Source organism: Camelus bactrianus, chromosome 25 (assembly GCF_048773025.1).
Source record: "Camelus bactrianus isolate YW-2024 breed Bactrian camel chromosome 25, ASM4877302v1, whole genome shotgun sequence".
Taxonomy (NCBI): domain Eukaryota; kingdom Metazoa; phylum Chordata; class Mammalia; order Artiodactyla; family Camelidae; genus Camelus; species Camelus bactrianus.
The window spans coordinates 32,560,761-32,586,159 of NC_133563.1; the positions used below are offsets into that span (position 1 = coordinate 32,560,761).

General features: G+C 40.6%; 1 long non-coding RNA gene across 1 annotated transcript in view; it reads right to left on the minus strand.

Annotated features, from left to right (window-relative positions):
- The window catches only part of LOC123613523 (uncharacterized), a 114,186-nt gene extending 92,059 nt beyond the window's left edge, over positions 1-22,127 (minus strand). Inside the window, exon 1 of the long non-coding RNA XR_012502270.1 lies at positions 22,064-22,127. This is a non-coding gene — a long non-coding RNA (uncharacterized LOC123613523). The remainder of the gene's footprint in view (positions 1-22,063) is intronic.
- Positions 22,128-25,399: the final 3,272 nt, after the last annotated feature.

Genomic DNA, 25,399 nt, shown 5'->3' on the forward strand with positions numbered 1-25,399 from the left:
CCAACGGTTCACGCTCCCTCTGCTTCCAGACCTTGACTCCTAATGACCTCTTGGCTTGGCGCATGGCCTTCCCCTCCCCTCCTAATCTGGATATTCCTGCCGATTTCAGGCTAAACACAGTATCCTCAGGATTTCTTCTGGTGCCTCCAAGTCTCGGCCAGCAGCCTCTTAAAAGCAACCACAATTCAGAGTTACAGTATAGCTCACCCTCGGCTGTAATGACCTATTTCTATAATGCCACAGGTTCCTTGAAGGCAGAGGCCATGTCTGTCTTGTTCTCCACTGTGCTTCTGGCACACACAACCAATAAACTTGTAATTAGAACACAGTGGTCACACATACAAGCACGGTCCCCAAAATGCTTATAATTAGCATGAAAAAATTATTATAAATAATTCTGTAGGACTCAGTGGAGATACACACACACACACACACACACACACACACACACACATTTCAAGGTCAGAAGAGACACAATAAAACGTAAGTATGCATTCTCACAGTGAGAGGAGACACTGGAGGTCTCCTGGTCTATCACTTACCCCATCCACTAATGCTTTCTAGTACATTCCTGCTAGCCTCTGTCTGACTGCCTTCACTGATGGGGAATTTACTGTACCCAGAGGCATCTTATTCTTTTTACAGACTTTTCTCATTATCATTACCGTGAGGCAATTCCCCTGTAACTCCTTCCCTTCCACAGTTTCTGTTTTCATCCTAACACCTTGCCATGAAGAGCGTGGTTCACAGCAATGGCAAATTCTACCTGCTTGTTAGAAATGCAGAATCTCAGTCCACTCCCCAAACAACTGTATTTCAGCATCTATATTAACAAGATCCTTAGCTACTCTGTATGGACATTAAAGTTGGAGAAGCAGTGATCTATAACTACAAAATAAAAGTCTAATGCAGTTTCACAAATCACTCCTTAAGTACTTCACAAGGGCATCATATCTACGTCAAGAGATGGCAGGGTCAGCAAAAGAAAAAAGAATGCATCTACACGTTTTAACCCATGGCAACAAAATAATTTCCAATATTACCCTGTAGTCCATGAACTAGACGAACAAGCCCTAGTAGGCAAAAATCACTTCTGTTTTAATTTGAATGCTGCCTCTATGTGAAGGGTAAGCTAAATCTGTCCAGTAAAATTATCTCTAATATAAAAATAAGTTTAAAAATGAGCATATCCACTTAAAACAAATTGGCTGAGTGTTGCTCAGTCTTTAGCCAGCTTTGTCCAGCTCATCAAGATGGTGGAAATCAGATGAAGTATATTCTCTGAAAGTTCTTGATTAGGTAGGAATGTACAAGATGGTGCAAACCCTGACCTGACAACAAAGACCTCTGTAGGAAATCTGCTAGCAGACTGAGTCTAACAGACAGATCAAGGAGAAAACTAAGCCAGCTGGAAGAACTGTCCAAAGTCAGAGATGGAACAGACTTTAGAAATGGCCTAGTTCAACCTTCTCCAACCACAGATGAAAAAAACTGAGAGTCATGAAGATGAAGTGAAATGCCCCAAAGCACAGACCAGAAGCGACTGTGGCAGTGTCCCAGACGTGGAAAACTGGATGCATTCCTTAACCACAAACATTACTTTCAACAAAATATAAAATACATTTGCTAATCACTACACGTCCCTTAAGATAAAAATCAGCCCTTGTGTTGTTTAGCGGCTTTACGGAGGTATAATTCACATAAATACAACTCACCCATTGAAAGCACACAAATCTGTAATTTTTAGTAAATGTTTACAGTTGTGCAACCATCAACACAGACCAGTTTCTTTTAAATTTCTACGTTTAAAAAATTCTCCTTATGGGAAAGGGGGCGGGAAGGGATAAATTGGGAGTTTGAGATTTGCAGATACTAATATATACAAAATAGATAAACAACAAGTTCATAATTTATAGCATAGGGAACTATATTCAATATCTTGTAGTAACTTTTGGTTAAAAAGAATATGAAAATGAATATATGTACGTTCATGTATGACTGAAGCACTGTGCTGTACACCAGAAATTGACACAATATTGTAAACTGACTATACTTCAATCAATATATATATATATACAAAAAATTAAAATTTAAAAAATTTAAAATTCCCCTTATGCCTCTTTGCAGTTAATATTCCCAACTCCAGCCCTAAAAAACCACTGATCTGTTTTCTATCTATAAATTGGCCTTTTCTGACTATTTCGTATCAAGGGAAATATTACATATATATTATTTTGTGCCTGGCTTCTTTTACTTAGAGTAATGTTTTTGAGGTTCATCCATGTTGAAGCTTGTATCAGTTATTTATTCTTTTTTATTGGTGAATGCTCCACTGTATGCAGTATATCACATTTTTTATCCACTCAACAGTTAATAAAGCTTTGGGTTGTTTGTAGTTTGGATTATTATAAATAATGCTTCTATGAATATTCATATATTTTTGTGGGCATATGTCTATTTCTCTTGTATAGGTTCCTAGGAGTAGAATTTCTGGGTCATATAATAAGTGCAAGTTTACATTTTTGAGAAATTTCCAAACTGTTTTCCAAAGTGGAGGTATCATTTTACATTCCCATTGCCAATGTATTTGGGTTTCGGTGTATCTACATTCTTGCCAAATACTTGGTATAATAATTTGGAGAGAAAATTCTGTATTTTGGACAGAAATCCCAAAAAAATGAAGATCAAGATAAATAGGAAGCTTGAACTTAGAGGAATGTAAACAATTCAAGATAACTAAAAGAATTAAATAAAAGAAAAGAAAGCTATGTTAGCAGTATTTCCTGAGAAAACTGAAGGTACATCACATTTATAATATAAGAAACAGAAGCTATGTAAAAGCAACACGTAGTAGAGAACAAAGAAAAGTTCTTAACATTATAAATTATGGATTACAGAAATGAAAAATCAGTAAAAAAAAAAATATCAGAAGATATAATTGAAGACATTTTTCAAAACTTAGTCCAAAAAGACAAACAGGTGGAACATATGAGAATAACACTCAAAGGACACAATTGCTGATATAGAAGCTCCACATATAACTTATAAGAATTCCAGAAGGAGAGGACTGAATTGCAGGGGAGAGGGTAAAAGTATAAAGTGAATAATAAATGATAACTTTGCAGAGCTAAAAAGAGATGTATTTTTCATTGGAAGTACTTCTAAGGTTGTAACAAGAAAAATGGGTGGGGGCAGGGGGAGAACCTTTAAATAGATCACAACAATTTTCACAGCTTAGAGGATACAAAGTTCCTAAAGGGTTGGAGGAAAGAAAGAAGAGAGGGAGAGAGGGAGAGAGAAAGAGAGACAGAAAATGAGAGAGAGAGAGAGAGAAACGTGAAGCCTATAAAGCCACATGAATATGGCTTATTGCTTCTCATCAGAAGCATGCCTTCCTAAAAATTAATAAAGAAATTATCTTAAATCTAGAAATCTATTCCCAGCTAAACACAGTTTCAGACACTCATAGTTTGCTTCATATGCTCCTTTTCTTAGAAAGCTACCAAAGAAATTTCTCCAACCAAATGAAAAAGCATACCAAAAAGAGTAAGACGAGAGTTCTCAGAATTAATAGGTCCAAAACAGCAGAGCAAGTGGGACCACCCCAGAATAACTCTGTGCAGCAAAACAAAAGTGGGTTAGGGCAAGAGAATGAAGGTTCCAAGAGCCAGTTTCCCAGAGAAAAAAGGGGAATTCTATAAACTACAGAAAATGAAAGATGTTGCCCCTAAATGTTTGTAGATTTTAATTTTGATACGTGACATAATTCCAAACATCCTTCTCTCTCCCTTTCTCTCTCTCACTGATGGGATGAGAAATAGAAACGATTGTTACAGCAGATGAACTAAATTAGCATAGAAAGCCAGTTGAAGTTGGCATCATATATGTGAGACATAAAAGCAAAAATAACAGTAGTAACAACAGCTACCATGTTTTGAGTAATTTCTATGCACCAATAACTATCTAAGCACTTAATATATAGTAATTCACTTTATCTTCCAAACAATTTGGTGACATATACTCTATTTCCCCCTCTTTTATCTGCTCCCAGGAAGGGCACAAAGAGGTTATTGTCGTGCATGCTTTTGAAGGGCAAACTGACAACAAATATATATGTTTAAAATCTTAAAAATAAACATTATCTTTGACCCAAGATTTCCACTTCAAGGACTTTACACTAAGGAAATAACCAGATATTTGGTAGGATGAATGTACAGAGATGTTTAAAATAGTAAAAAAAGAGAAAAAAAGCAAACAAAATAAAAACCCTGAAACAATTTGAAGTTTCAACAATTTCATTTGTTTAAATAAATTCTCTTAAATAAATTATAGGCTTTCAATGTAATGAGTTATTTTACAGCTATTCAAATGATGTGGTAAGAATTGTTTGTTGCCATAAAGAATATTAATAATACATTAAGTAAGACAATTCGAGTTACCTAAAAATACAAATAATTTGATACTATTTGGAGGTGACATGTAACAGCATGGAATTATGAGTCATTTTTGTTTTCTTCTTTTGACTGTACCATATATTCTATTGTTTTTATAAAACTAAGCACTTTTTACTTTTGTACTAATTAAAATATTTATTTAATAAATACACACCAGGAGTGTGTACTGCAGTATATACTTCATATACACTTCATATATTCCAGTTCATGTGCGGAGCTCTAGGAGTGATTTCATGAATAAATACCATGTCTCCTCAAGGATCCTCCTTAGGTCTAGAGGAACCTGGCAGAAATCAACATGAAGACCTGAAATGGGGTGGAAGCCTTACATGTAGAAGCAGAAGGTGGAGGTCTTGGTGTCCTAACATAACACGTGCAATGTGTGAGTGTTAACTGGCGACCAGTGTAACGGGAATCCGTAGCCCAATATGGCTTATAATAACCTTACGCCCTCTGAGGCTACGTATCTAGAAGTTTGGCATAGAACCCAGGAGCTTGTGACAGTGTAGCCACTTTGAGCTGTGGCCAGACGCAAGCCAGAGGGCTCTGTTTAGTTCTGGGGAATACGATTTCAGAGGGACATTGGCAAATCGAGGTCCTCACAGATCAGGCTGAGCATAGAGCTGGTCACAAGCGGAATGGCAACCAGCCAGAGGCAATCTAGTCAGCAGAAAGCCCTCTATTCCGTGAGGAAGACCCACCCATTCCTTCCATCACTTTCAGTCCAGTGAACCGAGGATGAAGGAGAAGAAACTCTGTCTCACATCCAACTCCACCGTCAGTTCTGAGAGAAGTTAATCACTTTGTAAGAAATCACAATGACTTCTGACATCAAGGTGCTTGTGTATGTCATACGAACCAATTCAGTGAATGTTTACTGCTTACCCACTGTAAGCCAGGTAATCTACACAGCATGCACCAAATACAGAATTCAACTCTCACAATACTTCTGCGACTTGGGAGTTGTTATACCCATTTTGCAGGTTATTAAACTGACAGGTTGGAGACACTCAGTGTCTGCGATCATGGCATCATTACCACACCTCTTCCACTGTCATTGGTGAAGAATGGAGCTTTAAAGAAAAGCCAACCCCTGCTCTGAAGAACCATGCACTCTGGATGCTGGCTGTACCCATGCTTTGATGGAGAGACCGTGCTAGCTTCAAGAACACATGTGCTGTGTTCTCACAGGCAGCACTTGTAACCTGACCCACTTTTAAGCATTGCCTTCAGACTCACTGTGTCCTCCTTGGGGACAAGGACAATGGCTTCTACACCAATATCCCCTGTAATAAAAGTGTCCCTAAAATGCCCCCTCCTGTCCACTTGCACTCTCTCATAGCTCCGTGCTCATTTCCTTCAGGTACTTCTCATAAAATGAAACGATCGTGTTTGTTTACTTGCATAGTGACTGTCTCTCCCTTAAAAATGAAAGACTCCACGAGATCAAATCCCTCTTATTTACTCAAGTGCTTCATTCCCAAAGTATAGAGAGGGCCTACTATCAAGCACTCAGTGCTATTCATTGAATGAACAAATGAATAAATAAATGAATAGCACAGGAAGAATCTCAGGGAAGTAGGTCAGTCAATACCTGGTTTCCTTACCCAGAGGTAATTTTTTTATTCTCACAAAGGACTTCCTGTCCTCTGATGTACCAGCCCTAAATGCCATCCTATTTGGTTTTTTCATAATTGTTGGATGAGCAGTCATGTGAAATTTGGCCCATCCTTAGAAGTCGGTCCAACCTTGAACTTACTACATTGTCTTTAATTAATTGCCTATGAATCTTCTTTCCATGGTAGCAGGCACTATGTTTTATTCAACTTTGTATCCCCAGAACTTATCCTACGTGCTGGCACCGAATCAGTTCTCAGTATATATTTTTGAGTAGATAAAAGAATGAATAGCAAAGACCGCCCACTCACCCTACCTAAGTGAACTCCTTATTGTGCAGTGCTTTTGGTATACAGATCTTTCTCAGCCTATGGTGGGGTTATGTTCCTATAAACCCATCATAAACTGAAAATATGGTTAAGTCAAAAATGCACCTAATACACCTAACCTACTGAATATCATAGCTTAGCCTCGCCTACTTTTTGAATGTGCTCAGAACACTTACATTAGCCTAAGTAAGGCATAATTATGTAACACAAAACCTACTTTATAATACAGTGTTGAATTGCTCATTTAACTTATAGTATGTTGTACTGAAAGTGAAAAAACAGAATGGCTGTATGGGTGCAGAACGGTTGTCAGTTAATGTCCAACTAGGGAAAGAGAACCACTCTTGCTATTTCAAGTGAAGAGGGACTTAATGCAGGGAAATGTTTGCAAATGGTGCTGGAAGGGCTGGAGAAGCAAAAGAGAGAAGATTTTTGCCCAAATCAGCGAGTATTACCACCCCGTGAAACCTGACCTGTGCCCCAGCCACAGCCACTGTTAGCGGTCGTTACTGAATTGTGCCACTGCTGTGAGTGGGAACCCAGAAGCCCTCACTCACCCTGAAGCTTGCCAAACATCACCCATGTGGCTTGAGCCCACGATAGCCTGTCTTAAATCCCCTGTCCCTTCTACTGCCTCTGCAAAGGTGGACAAGGATGGCTGCTCCTTCCTTCCCCTTTCCAATCTCCTTCAGTGCCGCCCACTGGTAAAATTAAATAAGCTCGCTGGCAGTAGAGCCTGGGAAATGCAGTTTTCAGTTTCTAGCTCAGTGATCCAAAGCAGCACTACCCAAACTCTGTCTTCCGGGGAATCTAGTTAAAATGCAGATTCTTCACTTAGCAGATCTGGTGTCAGGTGATGCTAATGCCACCAGTCTTCAGACCACACTTTGAGTTGTAAGGGACCTTTGAGGATGCCCCAAAGGTGCCTGCAATGGAGAGTCAGTAACAACCCAGCACCTCGTGGACACACTATTCTCTCTGAGCTTTGGTTTCCAATGAATAAAACCAAGATAACGACATCTGTCTTATTTTTCCCAGGAGCTGGTTAACCTCAGAGTACCTCATGATTCCCTGGAAAGCTACTGAAAAATAGAGACTTCATATTTCTACCCCAGAGATTCTGACTCAATATGTCTTGATTAGGACTCATTTTCATAAAGCTCCTCAGCTGATGACCCCAGGCTACTAGGTTTAAGAAGCCTTGTCTATCTCACAGGATTATAGTGAGCACTAAATCAGGCATCACAAACATCTATCACAGTACCTGCTGCATAAGATACATAACTGCTTGCTATTGTTACTACTGTTGTAATTATTAACTTCAGTGGAGATGATACAGGTGGAAACATCCAGCCCAGGGCCTGGTATATGTTCCCCATGGTCCAGGCTGGTACCCAGTGGGAGTGTAAAAATGACGTAGTGATTGACTGGTGGGCAGTGCATGTATCTTCACTTTGGCAAAATATAAAAGAATACAAAATATAAATGAGCACTGTAAATGACCTATAAGACACATTCAACATGTAGAGTGTGAAATTCTATGGAAAATAGCAAATCACATCATGAGGATATGGTACCAATGGCCTCCTGGGCAGGTAGCTGAAAGGCTCTCATCCTGGAAGGATTTCTCAAGCTGAGGAAGAAAATATTTGCTCTAAACCTGTCTGGATCATGTTGGGAGTGGAGGGGATTCTGGACAATTTGGTCTGTGCATGCTTTCGGTCTGACCCACTCAATATGCTTCTAAATTTATAGGTCTGGTCTGTCATAGAAGACTATCTGTCTGGGATTTTTTATAAAACGTTTTAAGGAGTGTTTCATTGTTTTCTCTCTCTACTGTCTAGTGTTTTTGCTTAGGAAGAATATTTTTAAGACTCCAGAAAGTCAAAGTTGGGATGAGGGATGTGGTTTGGATCATCTCAAGACAGAGATTGTATGTTGTGCGCTTAAAAAAAAATCTTTAGAGTTTCTCTAAGATATATGATATAAAAATTCACCCTGTGAAAAAAGTGCTTCATTAAAAAGCATTAAGGAATAATGAGATGGCAGTAATATCATTTTGTGCAAGATATTGTACAATATATTTAAAAGGGGGGAAAAAAAAGGAAACCATGCAATGAAATGCTAGGATGGCCCTGGGCAAACTTCTGTAGTACAGAACACTCTATAGCAAGTATCTGATCTTGCACCTCATTATCCCTGTGAAGGTTTTCTCCTCATTTTCAGGGCCTTGTAGCTAACAATATCTCAGAAAGATAAAGAAATATTGAAGGTGACCACACTGCATGCGTTGGAGTCAAACAGAGAGGCCTAAATCCCAGTTCTCCCATTTATTAACTGGGACAAATGCCTAGTTTTCTTACAGTTCAGTTTTCCAATATAAAATAGTTAAGTGATTAAGCGTTTGAAGTACCTGGCACATACGAGAAGCTTATTAACTCTTAGGCCTCTTTACCCTTTATCTTAACTCTTCCAGTAGACAGAGGACTTCAAACAAGTAACTTATCCTCTGGGCTGCAATGTCTTTGTCAACAGAAGTGATAAACCACACCCTAGTTTTATCATCAGGCTGTTAGGAAAGTCAGGGATACATGAGAATACTTTGAGAAGGGCTGACCTTGGATGTGGGAGGCAGTGACACCACCTGTTTCATTGATTTTCACTGCCCTCGTGGGAACGGGGGCTCATAGCAGCCCTTCCCTCAATACTGTGTTAGTGACCCCGTGCTCAGCCTCTGGGAGTCTGCTCATTTTAAAGCAGGAGATAAAGCAAAGGTTAACCTGGAGCAATAATTCATCACTGGTGGTGTACTCAATCAATGGAGTAAGTATTTCTAGCCAGAAGTATTTCCCAAGGTCTTTAGGTTAGGTTAGACCAGCATAGTTGGCACCATCAACCATATCTTGTTAAGGCAACTCCTTTATTTCCTTTAACTGGTTTCCAAAGATTCAACATTTCAAATTTCAAGCACAGTTCAAGGAAGCCTTATATTTGATTATTCTCAATAAAAATCTGAGAATCTGGTTTTTTTTATAACACAGAAATGGGGATTGAGCGAGCACATTAAAAACACAGATTTATGCATTTCTTTCAAGATCTCCTTACAATAAAACTTTCCCCAATCTATGTTTTTTATAACATTTGTTCTGTTATGTAATAGGACTTTCTTTCAAAAGAAGATTCTGTAGTGAAATTAATTTGGGAAACATTGAGTTAAAACCCAAATTTCTCAGAGACGGGCTTTGTAAAGTTAAGAGAGAGTATCCAGCAATCCCCACACCTACTTGGCTATTGTACTTGGCTATTGAATTTCACTATGAAACTGTGTCCCTAAGAATCTTGCTACTTACTCAAGGTGTGATTTTGGAACCAACAGTATCAGCTTTACTCAAAATTTGTTAGATAGGCAGACCCCGAAGCCCCTCCCCAGTCTTCCTGAAGCAGATTTTAACCAGAAGCCTGGGAGATTTGAGTACGTATTAAAGTTTGAGAAGCACTGCCTCACTCTATTACACACATCAGCTACAAATTATAGAGCAGTGATGCCTTTCTGGGGGATCCCTCCCAAGTGTGTAGACTGAACAATAAGCTAGCAGAATGCCAGAGATAGAAACCACCTTGGAAGTCGTCTACTTCAAAGGACTACAAACCATCTTTTAGTGGCATTAGTGAGATGTTATATAGAAACCTAATAAAAGAAAGAGAAAATTAGCAGGTCTAAGCCGGGGATGGTTCCTTCATTCCTGACACTCCTGGTTCTTCACCTGTTGAGTCATTTTCAAAACTCATCCTGGAGATGTTCATGGTATATGTGGAGACTTGAGATTTCATTATATTCTTCTGAAATGTGGTTTTATTTGATGGCCTGTTTGTTTTGTTTAATCGGCATTTAATTTGATTAGACTCAAATTGCAAACTCTAGCTCTTGGGTGGTAGCTCAAATTTAAGTTTAGTTTTTCCTACTTAACTAGAATTTGTCCCACCCTTGGGTAGTTCACTGGGCAGTTTGTACTTAGAACTTCAGGCTCCCCCTCTGACTGCCTCATTCAATCATCTTCCATCACTTCTCGGTCAGTGTGGTCACTCCTATCCCTGTCCTCTGGTTCTACAGCCCAGGAAGATGGTAGGTTTCACTTGGTTTTGTTTTCAGATTTTTTTTTAAATGTTTTAATAGATTATTTTTGTTTCGTTTTGTTTCATTTTTGTGGACTTCCAACATGGCACTGCTTTTGGCTTGCTTCCAAGTCACTCACTCCATGCCATCCTTCTGTCTCCAGAGTCAGCCTGCTTTTGATCCCTTTTCAGTAACTCTAGGTCATGCTTTATTTTCCCCCAACAATTGATTGTAGTCATCTGTGAGAGAATCATGTCTGGTTGGGGCTCCTTTCTATATTCCTCCTCCCCGTTTCCTCTATAAATGCCTAAAGCAAATTCTAATCTCATACTTCAGTCAAATCATTACTCAATAATCTATTAAACCACCATTTTATGGGCAGTGTGGACATTTTATGGGGTGAGGAGTGGGGAGAGGACAGAAGAAGTTCAAAATAGGATAGACCCTTTAGTGTTTCAGTTTATTCTTCTAAGTGTTGTGTTGTCTTAATGTTTTATCTTGGACTGGGTGGTCCGGGGCGGCCAGAGTTCTTTCCTGGGAGATAAGGAATGGGGATCCTTTACCCAGTTCTCTCAACAACTAGCTGTGTGGCCTCAAGTACATCATCTCACTTCCCTGGGGCTCAGTCTTCTCATCTGAACTTAGAGCCAGTGGTTCTAGGGAATCTCTGTTAGGTCTAATGTTCTCTCGTTTTCCTAAAGCAAAGTAGCTGATTCTGGGACTCTAGACGCCTGGACAGTTGTAATTAGGATTTCTTTATGCTCTTGATTTATCACGTTCAGGGTTATTAAACACAGGATCATACTGTGAAGACACTAAGAAGAGATTTTTTTCCTCCTCTGAGCTTAATATACAGTACATGGGTTCTTCTTCTAATTGTGCAGGTCACTCTGAACGACCTCTTACACTTCCACCGAGTGGGGTCAGAGGAAACATGGCAATCCCAGGGGCCTACACAGACACTGGGAACAAATTCAGGTTCTAACTCAGTTCATTTACAAGGCAATCACGGTGCAGGAATTAAATACAACCTAATCTAGTTTCCTAATGCAGGGTGGGTTTTGAAGTCAAAATTATAAGCACCCAAATCCTATCTCACCACTTCAGCTGTGTGTCTTGGGCAACATATTTCCACTTTCTGCCTATCAGTTTCCTCAGGTGTTAAACCGAAATAACAATCCCTAGTTGACGCAGCAGCTACAAAGACACAATCAGTAACATATTCAAAAAAGCTAGTACAACCTGATATGTAGTATTTGATCAATACATATTAGCACCTCCCCCACACTGAGCTAGGCTCTGGGAACTGACACCCAAAAAGGCACCACAGAGAGGTCCTGCCATAAAAGACTTGCAAGCATTCTTAGGGAAATGGACCCTCTAGCCCTGGTCCAGCTTTCAGATCGCTGCAGCCCCAGATAACAGTTTGAGAGACCCTGGACAAGAACAACCCACCTAAGCTGACCCCAGAATTCCTATCCTCAGAAACTTTATGAGATCATAAATGTTTGTTGTTTTAAGCTGCTAAATTTTAGAGTAATTTGCTGCATAGGAATACATATTACAGAGACCAACTACCAGGTGGTGGAAAGTTGATTATGTCAACCCCCTTCCATCCCAGAATGACCAGTTTTGTCCTCACAAGGCTAGATATCAATTCTGGCTGTGGCTTTGCATTTCCTGGCCAAAGAGCTTTGTCTGGCACTGTCATCTTCTAGGGATTACAGAATTCTTGACCCATTGGTATAGGATCCATGCGATAAAGCATTTAACCAGAGGACCTACTTGATTGCAAAAGAGACCCAAGAATGGGCCCATGACTATGGAATCCACTGGTCATATCACATACACGCAGATGTAGCTGACCATAGATTTCTGGAATGGCCCACTGAAAGAAGATTTGAAGGACCAACTTGGAAACAATACTCTGTTAGGATGGGCTGCCTCCCTTCAAGATACAGAATAGGATTCTGTACGGAACTGTGTCCGGTGTGAAGAATATATACGTTCAGGAACCAAGGGATTAAAGTAGGAAAATCCCCAATTTTCTTTACTCCCAGTGACTCACAGGGAGCATTTTGCTTCCTACACTGAAACTCTGGGTCTGCAGTGTTTGAAGTCCTGGTCATCAAAGATGGTGCTCCCTTGACAGGAAACAGCAAGAGTCCTTTTAAATAGCAAGCCACTGCTGACTCTAGAGATTTTTGGACTTCTTAAACCAAGAGAGCAACCAGTAAGTAGGGGAATAATGATCAGCAGGACACGGAGCTGCTTTTACACAATGGGAGCAGGGAGAAAGGTGTATAGAGCACATGATCCCCATGGGTGCCTCTTGGATTCTCTTGCCCATTGTACCTGGGAGTGGGCATGTCCTGCAACAATGATCTGAGAAGGATGATTACCTTGGGCTCAAGACTCTTTGGAAATGAAGGTTTGGATCACCTCACTGAGTAGCCACCAAGACCTCAAGAGATGATATCAGAGAATGAGGGGAATTTAGAATAGAGAGTGAAGGAAGAAAGAAGAAACATTACTTGTAGATCCAAGATCAGCTATGGCAACTGAGGCTGCAGTTTGTCCTAATAAGCTCCTCCCTCTGAATTTTCTTTCAGGAAAAGAAGTCCATAAGATGCCTGGAGAATGAATCTGTGTGGCACAAGGCAAGGACTGTGGCAGCTGTAAAGGTTTCCATGCAGACCTCCTTCAAGAGTATTTGCTGCAGGCAGCACAGTTGACTGGCAGCTCTAACCACCAACCCTTTGGGAAAATGAGTGAGCGTGGCACCGTTACTAGTGCTAGGCAATCTCTCCCTCTTCCAATGGGCAACCTTTGCCCAGATATTCTTGTTACCCTAGCAAAGACTTTTTATTAGAACAGTGGGAGTGCACGGAGATTTCCTAACATTCTCCCTTCCAACTTTCCTTTCATGGGCATCAGACATGAATCATGACCTGAAGGTTCACCATACCTACTCTCTCTTCCTTTTTCTCTCACATGCATCCTTCTCATCTCCATAAATCCTTAACAAGTCCAATCCCATCTTGCATCTGTCTCTTGGAAAACCTGAACTGGAACAATCAGCTTGGCACATTCCACTGAATCCTCATGAAATTTTATTTTGATTTTAATGAGTTTATAGAGAAACTCATTTTGAGAGAATTCCCATATTTACAATATTGACTCTTTCTATCCAGGAAAATGATCTCTCCCTCATTGGCCTAAGTCTTCTTTTGTGACCATCAACAAAGTTGTATCATTTTTTTTTTCATGTAGAACTTTCATGTTTCTTCTTAGGTTTATTCTTAAGCTTTTACTAGTTTTGACATAATTGTGACAGGGATTCGTTTTCCTGATAGGTAACTGGCCATTTTTCACACTGCATTGTGGTGGTCTCCATCACACTCAGTTCTCTGAGGACAGAGACCATCTTATTCTCCAGGGCATCACAACTGCTGAGTACACTACTTGTCATATAATTGGAGTTTTATACACCTTTGCTTGATTAATCACATAATAAAATAGTAGCTGAAGTATGTGCTACCAAAAAACAGATGTTCCACCAGTGAAAGGAAAATGTAGTGCCCATGTTTCCACCAGCCTTTGGAACTAATCCTTTTGCTACAGGGAGAATTGAGCACTAGCTGAATGAAGTCCAAACCACATGCTCTACAAGGCATTTATGTCTGTAAGTAGTAGAAATAGTTCAGAGCCTTCTTGGCTGCTGAGACAAGGTGGCTGCACTGAGCAATGATGTTTTAATGCTTGCCCACCACCTAGACTTTGCTAATGTTTTATTGCAGCCTGAAATACGCTTTGTGAAGCCACTGCCCCTTATCTTCATGACCAAATTCTACTCCTCCTCTGAGACTCAAATTGTCACTGTCAGCTTAACCTCAAGAAAATTTTTTGGTCCTCTAAGCTTCAAGGAAATGATTACTCTCCTGAAAACATAGGCAATTGTGAACTGTAGGCTTATAACTAATATGTATATTCTAGTTTCAGTGTGTGCTAAAATGTGTCAATATAGCCATAAATGAGGACAGTAGTAAGAATCGTGATACAACACATGTCACCATAATACTGGCTTATGTTCACTGAACCACTTCCATGTGTGAGGCATTTCACATATGCCACCTCATGGGAGTCTCACCAACTTTATGTGATAGATGACATTCTGTAGAGATGGCAAGGCTGAATCTCCAAAAGTTTATCTCCTTGCCTGAGATAATTCAGCTAACACATTCCAGGGCTGAGAATCTAATCCAGGTGAGTCTACTTCGAATTCCCCAGACTCTTCACATATTCCTTTACACTGTCTCCAGTTGTTTAAAAGGCTAAACACAAATGATCCCAGTGAGTGAAAAATAGCTATAATGCCCTGTCCCACACTTTTTGGAGTATTAATTATGTATATCTCCCAAGGTTACATGTCACCTAATTGCACTCATCATACAAGGTTATAATATGAAATCTAGGACTTAACCATGTGCTGACTCCCAAATATGACCAAACCCTCAAGGATTTCATGACATTTGGGAAGCATTCAATTCAAAAGACAGAGCTGAGAACAAACAAAATAAAGCAACTTGGAGAAGAAAGTTTAAAAAGAAAAAAAATGTCATTAATAGCCCTGGATAGATTAGAGAAGACCCTGTACCTCTGATGCCTGAAGAGAAAGATACATTAAAAAAAAAAGCTAATACCATGAGCTCTTGGAAATTAACGATGTAACTGCAGAAATGAATAAAAAACACGGTAGATTTGGAAGCTAAATTTTAGTAATTCTCCAAGAAAGCTAAGCAAAAAAAAAAAAAAAAAAGAGAGAGAGAGAGAGAGAGAAGGGAAATAGAGAAGAAATAATAAGAAAATTAGGGGACCAAACAAGAACTTGCAAAAGACCAGAGAAAGTGGAGTAGAAGCAATAACCAATGGGGTTTGGAAGAAATGATTCAGGAGGACCTCCTGGAACCGAAGTCTTCCACCTTCAGGCTGAAAGAGCTCCCCTGCAGCGCCGCACAGTGGGCGCAAAGCACAGGCGCTCAAAGGAGGCCAGCCTAGTGTCTCAGCGCCCGGGCACGCAGAGCCCTAAGAGGGCCCCCAGGGTGCCCCGACTCCCTGTGTAACTGCCCTGCACGGGGAGTAGGATGCATTTAAGTCCTGTAATTAGGCTATGTTATCTGCACAGTTGACATGAAAATAGGAAGATTATCCCAGTGGGCCTGACCTAACATGATCTGACGTGAGCCCTTCTGAAGCAGAGTGTGTTTCTCTGGCTGGCTGTGGAAGAGGAAGACAGAGATTGGAAACACAAGGCAATCAGATGCACTGTTGCTGACTTCAAGATGGAAGAAGCCATATGTTGAAGAATGTGGGCGGTCCCCAGCTGACAGCCAGCAAAAAAAAAAAAAAAAGTCCTATAATAGCAAGGAACCAAAGTCCAAGAATGAGTTTGAAAGAGATTTTTTTCAGAGTCCCCAGACGAGGACTCAGCCAGACTGACATTTCAATTTCAGCCTGTGATACCCTAAGCAGAGAACCCACTGATACCATGACAGACGCATGACCAACAGAACTCTGCACTAAAAAAATGAGTGTTGTTTCAAGTCACAAGGTTGATGGTAACTTGTGACGCAGTGACGGAAGGCGACCATAACAACTGTGCGGCCAGGCAGAAGGTCTTACCAGCTTCCAAAGAGATGGACGTGAAAATTACATGACGTCTCACGTATAGAATGCAACCAGACTTTTCCACTAGCAGTAATGGAATCCGGATGATATGGAACAGTGACTTTCCAATTCTGATATCAGAATATTTCATCTAAGAATTTGAAGTATAATAAAACTATCAATCAAGTGTGGGGGTGAAAAAATTGACATGGAACACCTCAGATACTTTTCATCTCATGCACCTGTTATCAGAAATCTAACAGAAAGCACGCTCCAACCAAATGAAGGCATAAGCCCAAGAACGAGGACAGGATTCGAAAACTGAGACTTCACTGCAAGAGAGTCAAAGGTAACCCCCAGGACTACGGTGACGGAAAAGCTGAAGCTGACAGCTATGTGGTAATTCCAGAGAGCAACTAGGAGAATTGGAAACAGATGAGAAGGCTGTGGGAGGGATTCTTTCAGAAGAGATTAAGTTTACTAACTAATGGATCTAACATTCTGACAGAGTTTTACAACAGTCGCAGAATCTGGGGCAGAATTACTAAGAACAATATGTTAGGGAAAAAAAGTAAGGAAACAGGCAAATCAAACAGAACAATAACTTTGAGGAAAATGAAATCATCTTAATAAGCATGACAGTATATATAAGATATTATGTATGGCATCAGCTGTTAACATCTGTGTAGCCCTACTATGTGTTGGGGATGGAGAAATGGGGAGTATGGATGTGTGGGGAGGGTTAAAGTTGGTGTAAAAGTGAACAAATTCTTCATGTTCTGTTGTGGAAAGTGAATGGACTAATACTAAATAATGTAAAGGTATCATCCTACACAGGTGCTACAGACCTACTGTGTGTGTCCTCCCCAAATTCATGCGTTGAAACCTAATCCCCAATGACATGGGATTTGGAGGTGGAGACTTTGGGAGGTGATTAGGTCATGAAGGTGGGATCCCTCATGAATGGGGTTAGTGGCCTTTTAAAGAGACCCCAGGGAGCTCCCTCACCGCTCCCCACGTGAGGTCATAGCAAGAAGATGGCCACCTATGCATCAGGAAGCAAGCCCTCACCAGACCCAACCACTGGCATCCTGATCTTGAACTTACAGCCTCTAGATCTACGGGAAATAAATGTTTGTTGTTTAAGATACACCATCTATGGTGTGTGGTTATAGCAGCCCACCTGGTTTAAGACAATGGGTCATTTAGAGATCTGAGTCAGCTACATGGTTCCAAACCAGTTGCCTCTGCAGAATGAGAGACAGGGATAGGAATGATTTATTACACATTTTTTTCCCCTGTAGTAAGCCTTAGAAAACTATGAGGCTTTGTCAGCTAAGCCCACTTTAACTAAAACAAATATAAAAACTGAATGGAAAGAAGTAGGGACAGGATGAAGGAAAGTGGAAGGGAAGGAAAAGAAGTCAGAGCTTGCATAGAGGACTTCCTCATTGATTTGATGAGCTCCCCTCTTGGGAATTTTGTTCCTATGAACCAGGAGTCATTTCCTTAATCACAGGCTGGCAAACCCTTAATTGAGGTGAACCAAAACAACAGAGTTTTGGTTCCTCTTCCAATGCAGATTCTACCTTTTTAAGGAATAATTGGGAGCATAGGATTTGGGAGACATATTCTGTGAAGTCATCATTTGCTTTAAAAATATTTGGGCAGCAGTAGAGGTGAGAGAAGGTTTCATATTATAGGAGCGACACTTCACTGACATTCTGTGGGTTTTCTTTTGATCTGTGAATATTCAAAGCTCTCAGTGGATTTGATCTGAAAATGATATACGGAGGATTTTCTTGCCAGAAAGTATAATTTGGTGACATGATGTCTCTGGCACATGTAATGAAGCCACCAGGGCCAAGGCATGATATTCCCAGGATGACTCCAAGTTTGATTAAGTAGGATCATAGAGGAAGGAAAAACTGAAAGGGATATCCTATTTATAAAGAAACCAGGGGGAAGAAAGGGACCAGGTTGCGCTCAGATCATAGAAGAAAGGCTGCCTACTGGGTGACCTTGGGCAAATGGCTTCTCTTCTGATCTACTTTTATTTCCTCTACAAATAGGGAAAGATGAGCCATGTCTTAGGAGATCGTGAAGATTAGGAATTTTGATCTAAAAGGTCTAACACTGTGCCTGGTAAGCCCTCAATAAATGTCACATGCATGTCCACACATGCACATACCTTCACATGCACACACATCAAGGAGGCAAGCAAGACAGCAGCCCAGATATGGTCAGACCCTACTCCAGGGACATCTCCCTGTCTCTTTCTCTCTGCTTCTATATCTCTTGAAACAGTACCTCTACTGCTTCTCACTGTCTCTGCCTGTCCTCATAAAACCCCACTGAGACATCAGCAGTATCACTGAAAAGAAATGTACACCATGTAATCCCTTCCTTTGCAGAGCTCATGATCCAGTAAGGAACACAGATTTGAGGGGAAAAAGTAATGATGCAATGTGATTACTTCACTGCACCTAAGTACAAGGTGCACTCAGCTGGATAGAGGTCCCTCAACTCAAAGTGAACCATACAGCATTCTTACAGTGGGATGGGATTGGGGTGAAACTCAGGGGAGAGGGAGATGACTGTGTTTCCAAGACATGCTGCGGGTATAAGCTATAGTGTGGGTGGACACCGCCTCAGAGCAAGGCTACTTCATGACCCTGCGTAAAGAACAATGCTCTTCATTGCTGGGTTGTTCAGTGTGGCCAAGAAAAAGAGACTCGCTCACATATGATTTACCTATTTATTTATCCATGTTTTGGATAAACCACATTAGGTCACAACCACACCAGGTACTGGAAGTATAGGCATGAAAAAAAAAAAAAAGTTCTTTCCCTTGAAATTAAATATCTAGCAAGAAAGACTTCCAAGAATTTAAATCAGAGGCAAAATGGAGACAAGCCATGGCTAGTCTAATAGTAAAAGAAGAACAAGAAACTTGTCTTTGATATGGGAGGACCTGGAGGTTTCTGTACGAATGGGTTGAGGTAGAGAAGATCTATGGAGTTTCCTGGAAGCCGTGGGTACAACAGGACTCCGGCAGGTACTTGTGGAAAGGAAGAGCATCCCAGGCTCAGAATCCTGGCTACATCTTGGATTGTGGAGAGCAGAGAATTTCCTGGGGAATGGAAAAATGAAAGATTCTTCCAAGTATAATGAGTCTGTTCAGAAGCCACCCTGGAAGAGCACAGTGTTCAGCTGCTTCTAGTTCCTGACATCCGTCACCGATGAGCACATTCTGATGGTTGGCAAGGACCCATCTGCAGAACAGGCAGTGCCCCATGAATTCAGAAACTGCCTGGCTTTAGGTGAAATTAGCCAGATCTTAGTCATTTCATTTGATAATGGCTTTCTATTCATAGCAGTGCCCTTTAAAACTGAGTTCTGCTTAACAACTTACAAAGAATTTTCACATTCAACTCCTCCCCATCCCAGGGGGAATCTGTATCGTTATACCCATTTTACAGATCAGGAATGAGCTGGCCATGGCCATGCACCTATAAGTGCTGTGTGGAAACAGAACCCAAAGGTCAACTAAAGCTGGTGACATGGTAGTACACCCTTATAGTCTGGACACTGTTAAAATGAGCCATTTTAAAGATGCTGGTATGCTGAAAAAGAGCTGCTGTCAAAATTTAAATGAGGGCAATCTATCTTTAAATAACAGTGACTTCTGAGCTTTCTATTAAAACAAAGCCAAGGTTCTAGGTCTACTTACTTGACAAGGAGGAAATTCTAGGAGGAAATGGACTAAAGTAACAGGAAGCTAATCTTGAGTTAAACACCAGTTGTGACACAGTGAAATGCATTGAGAAAGAAAATGGAAGAATGCTCTTAGGATAATTTTTAAGGTAGAAAACCATTTGCTAAAATTGCTCAAGAACAGAAGCAGAGAGACCATTGAGAATATACCTCAAAGCCCTCACCTTCTCATGATTACTCTTGGTACAGCAAGAAAGGCGGCACACAGCACATTCAATAATCAACGCAGAAATACGAAGTTGACTCAATTTTCCTTTCCCATAGTCTCCATTTGTCCCATTAGATCCTCTTTGTTGTATCAAGACCAAAATTCTAACTCCAAGCTTTCCTGTCAACCTACTCCACCTCCCACACCCTCTCTTAAGACAACATGCCTACTTTCTTTTTTTTTTCAAGTAATCTAGCTAAAGAGTTGCCTCTTACTTACCAACGTAATATCCATTGTCTTGCTCTTCAGGCTTAACTTACAAGTCTTAGAAAATCATTAGATCTCCGGCATCAAGGGTGTTGAAAGGCTATCCAGCATAATCACTCACTCAATGATCGACTCTCGTCTGCACCATTCTTGACAGATGGTATAATAAAACTGTGCTTGAACAGTTACAGTGATAGGAAACAACACTAACCAACACATCTGCTCCTTCGCTAGGCAGCTATTCATCACTAGAAATTCCTGCCTCTCAAGAACAAATCGGTTCTTACTTCTGCTTTCAAGTGCTTCACATAAGTAATGTAATACTATTTCCCTCCCACCCGTGCTTGCTGCAAAGTATCAAAAGCTCCCTGAGGTTGAACATCCTCCATTCTTCCGTTTTTATATGACATGTTTCAGTCTATTCCCCACCCCATGTCGTATGGTCACCTTATCCAAAATGAGCCAAACTACTGCATTAAACACAAAAGTCAGGTGTGCTCTGCTAGCACATGGCAAAATACAACTGCTAGTGCCTTCATCATTTTGCATATTGAAGAAAATATTTTAAATATTTAATCTGCGGAAATCAAATCACATGTAGGGATCATGAACTGTTTGCATCTCCAGCATCTTTCCCCACTTTGTGAAGTGATGGGCCCAACTGCTATTTGGAGATGCCCACTCCCCTGATCCCCAGTCTCATGCCACGTGGTTTGAGCTAAGCTCACCCCCAGCCCTAAAGAAGGAGGATATGAAGCGTATCTCCTTTATGATAATTGGCCTGGGGGAGGAGGTGGGGCATGACCTAAGCCACTCCAACCAGAGTGAAATTCATTTCTTCAATTGGTCATAGTTCACATGGTCATTCTTATATTGGATTTCAACCTAGTAGGATGCAGGCTAAGGGCTGTACTGAGCCAGCTGGTGACTCTGAGATCCTATTGGAGCAGGAGATCAGTGCAGGGAAAGCAGAGCCAAGACACAGAGGGAAAGGGAAACCACGTGCCGCTGGTGTTGTTTAAGTACCTGTGCAATCAGACTTAAAGTCAGGTTGATTCCTGGGTGAATGAGTCACACAAGGCAATACATTCCTTTTTGTAGGCAAGTCAGTTTAAATCGAGTGTTTATTACTTTAGAATGAAATAATACCAATTAATAAAAGACTGCTGTATAGTCAAGATCTTGGGAAAGAAAATTAAAGATTATCTCAGTTCTGATGCAAGTTTACAGGCAGTTTTCTGGGCCTATTTAGACTTTGATTAAAATGGGTACTTTCACATTCATTCTCAGAGCAAATCCAAAGATTTGTCCACAGAGGCCTTCAAGAAGACTTCTTTAAAATGGTAGTAAATTAGACATATTAGTAACAGAAATTAATCCTGTCAGTCCTTTCTTGATGGGTTAAACATACAAGATTGGAAGATGCTTCATGGAAGCAACAGTGGACTGACCCTCAAAAACTGGGAAATAAAATCAGAGAACCCTTGGAACATGACCTGGTACCTAACACATAATACACCCTTAGAAAATGTGACTTGAATGAACAAATGAATGACTGAATACATGACCTTATAACTGCCCATTTTTCCAAACCTATGCTTATTCAGTCAAGACATTTTCAAAGACAGAAAAATGAATTAGATACTTCGCAGCCCACAATCATCACAACAGAGTCTTATAGTCTACTTACATGGCGACTCCCCTGGTAACCCTGTGGACGGTCAGGTCTGGGAGTCAGAGGAGGGAAGTGCCCTGGAAAAGAGGTTATCGAGAAAATCAAAATATAGTTATCCGTGGTAGACCAAAGCCACACCTATAATGCTCTTGTTTTCTCAAAGCCCACTCTCACCTCCCAACACTGTCATGCGCCCAATGTCACAGAAGGCTGAGACAAGCAAAAGAGCCAGAAACGCAAGTTCTCTCGGGTAGAGCATCTTCTGTCTGCTCGTGAAAAGCACCAGTCCTCACGGATCAGAGCAACAGCCCCTGACTAATGACATCAGCTTACTCTGACATAGAGGACTCAGTGAATTTTTACAAATGGAAATAATAAACCCAGAGGAAATATTATGAAAATGAATCTGTGAACATCGAAATTGAATGTAATCACGAACAAGTCATAGCTTAGACTAATGAAGAATCATTTATGCTGGAGTGCAGAGCTGGCTTTGTTCCTCAGCGCGACTGAGGGGCGAAGGTAGGGGTGTAGGGGGAGCATTAGTGGGAGGAGGGGCCCACGTGACTCTGGATCTTTAGATGTAATTTGGTGAGCTACTGCAAAATTGACCTCTAAACGTGGTCGTGAGTGCAAGTCAACCACTTGAGCTGGAAAATAATAGAAATTAGATAATTTCTTTGCAGGAACCATATATTTTTTGTTCAAATTCTCAGTATTTTCCCCCCTCCTCCACTCTTTTCTGCTTAGAAACAATAAAGGCATGTTAATTCCTTGGAATGCATTTGACCCAGATTTGCTGATCTAAATCCCATCGTTTTCCCCTCCCAAAGATACTGCCAAATAGGAATTTTTGTTTTTGGAACCAGGTCTTTATTACTTCTTTATTATCACAATTTATTTTTTTTCCTTTTATTTCTGCTTAAATTAGAGGTTCAATTCAGTGACATCACCTTTCAGGCCAATTATTGGTATTATCTAAAACATACTGTCTTTTGTCTGAAACACTAGAGTCTGTTACCAGGTCACTAACTTTCAAACTTTATTCTGAAGGGTGCGTCTTCTTTATGCCTTTTCCCATTTGTGTATCTGAGATGAATGTTATCTATGCTCTCTACATTTCCTCCACTCAGCCTTTCAAAAGGGGTGTTCAAGTTTTCAAAGAAAGCCTGTCTCCATGTAGATGGACCCCTTAAGTCATGTTCCCCATCCTGAAACACACACATACATACATAGCCACATAAAATCTGGCCTCTCTCACTTTTGCATTGTTCATATCTTTAGTCCTCAACTACTCATCCCAACCAATCCCGAGCCACGAGCCCTACCAACTTTTGTATAGATTTGACCCTGTGATCCTTCTGTTTTTCTCATCCTCTTAACCCACATGGCAGTAGCCACTCTTCAAGATGGCCTCCCATGAGTCTTGCTTCCTGATTTGCATGCTCTGGAAGAGGGCTATAACTAAAGGAATAGTTCAAAAATGACAGAGTATGACTTCCAAGGTTAGGTTGTAAAAGTCAAAGTTGTTTTAGCCTTGCCTTCTCTTGCATTGCCCAGTCTGTGAGATGCCAGCTGCTATGTTGTGAGGACATTCAGGCAGCCCTATGGAGACATCCATATGGCAAGGAACTGAAGCCTTTTGCCAACAACCAGCAATAACTTGTCAGGCATGTGAGTGCACCATCTTCAAAGTGGATCCTCCTGCCCCGGGCAAACCTTCAAATGACTCCATCCCAGCCAAAATCTTGACTATAATTTCATAAGCGATCCTGAGCCAGACAACACCCACCCAAGCTGCTCCCGGACTTCTGACCTACAAGAGCTGTGTGAGGTAATAAATATTCACTGCTATTTTAAGACACTAAGTTTTGGGGTAATTACACAGGAACAGATAACTAATGCAAGGGGACGACTTAGGTTTACTGCTTATCTAGCTTCTACATTACAGACTGGCACAGTGATATGCAGCAAGTTTCATCCCTGGGAAGGACTCTCCTTGAAAGTCTCATCTTCTCCAAGAACCTTCCTCTAGAACCTTATTGTTGCTTAACCAAATTTACTTCTCCTGTCATAAAGAAAAAAGAGGGAAAACCTTCTTATTCTTCAAAGGGAGCCCAGCAATTGAACATTTTGGTGTAGCATTCAGTCTGTATTTTTAATACCTGTAGCATCCTATAGACGTAATATGCTGAGCCAAAGAGTTTTCATGTCCATCAATGATGGACCAGGCCTACTCAGCCTTTGGTGGCCAAGGATAATGGCAAATGGGAACATCCCCAAAATGTCATTTTCCATTGCAAACTGCTCTCCCCTCAGCTCAAGCCCAGCTGGTCACTGGGCTCAGAACCATAAAATGGATGTAATAGCAGGACCAGCTGAGATCCGGGCTTCAGCAAGCCCTCCATCACTATCCAAGCTTTAATTACAGACTTGTCATTGTACCCTGGGCTGTAAAATTGTCAAAAGAGTAGACTGGCATTCAGAGTCCAGAGGACATAGAAAAGGATAGCAGTTAAAAGGGGGAGGTGGGGAGGAATCAGCTCTTGCCTTGTGAACTCAACCAATTTGATCCATGGGCTATTGACAGACTATAAATATGGAGCTGCATGGTGTCATTTTCATAGGCATTTTATGAGTGCAATAACCAGGAGAAGAATTGCCCATGACTAAAATGCAGTTGTGGTTTATGGACATGATCACTCTGGTTGGTTCTTTCTCTATATTCTCCTTCTGCATTCTCTACAGACAAATGATTTAGCTGTTCCTAGTTATATGTAAATATATAAATATATTTCTTTCTATCCTTTTGAGGGGAGCCAAATGAACTTGAAATCATATAAGGGTTTTTTGTTTTTGCTGTTTTTATAGTAATTAATGTGTTTTTATTGCAACCCATTTATACTTAATGATGCATCCAATAGCACTACAATTTGGAAAATGTAAATGATTTTTTTAATAGGCTTAGCTTTTTTTAAAAAAACATTTTATATATCATGAAAATAAAAAGAAAATTATCAGCCTTGGTTCATTTTCTAGGTTAGAAAATAACTCTGCAACATTCTTTCTTAATTGAAAGTTGGGTTCCTCCACTGTCCTACTTAATTCCTTAAGGCCCATTCAGACAGCCAGGGAGACGTTTGAGCAAGTCATTACCACATGTGAATGCATTAGCTTGGAAATTGATTAATCCATCATGTGAATGTTTTCAACCATTCCAAGGTAGACAGCAAAATTCTAATGAAAACCCATTGTACGTGGGAGGGACAACACCATTGACAAACATGTTCAATCAATCCAAAGGCCTCAGTTAACCTTTCTTTGAGTTGGCTTTGTTGTGCTATGCAGTTT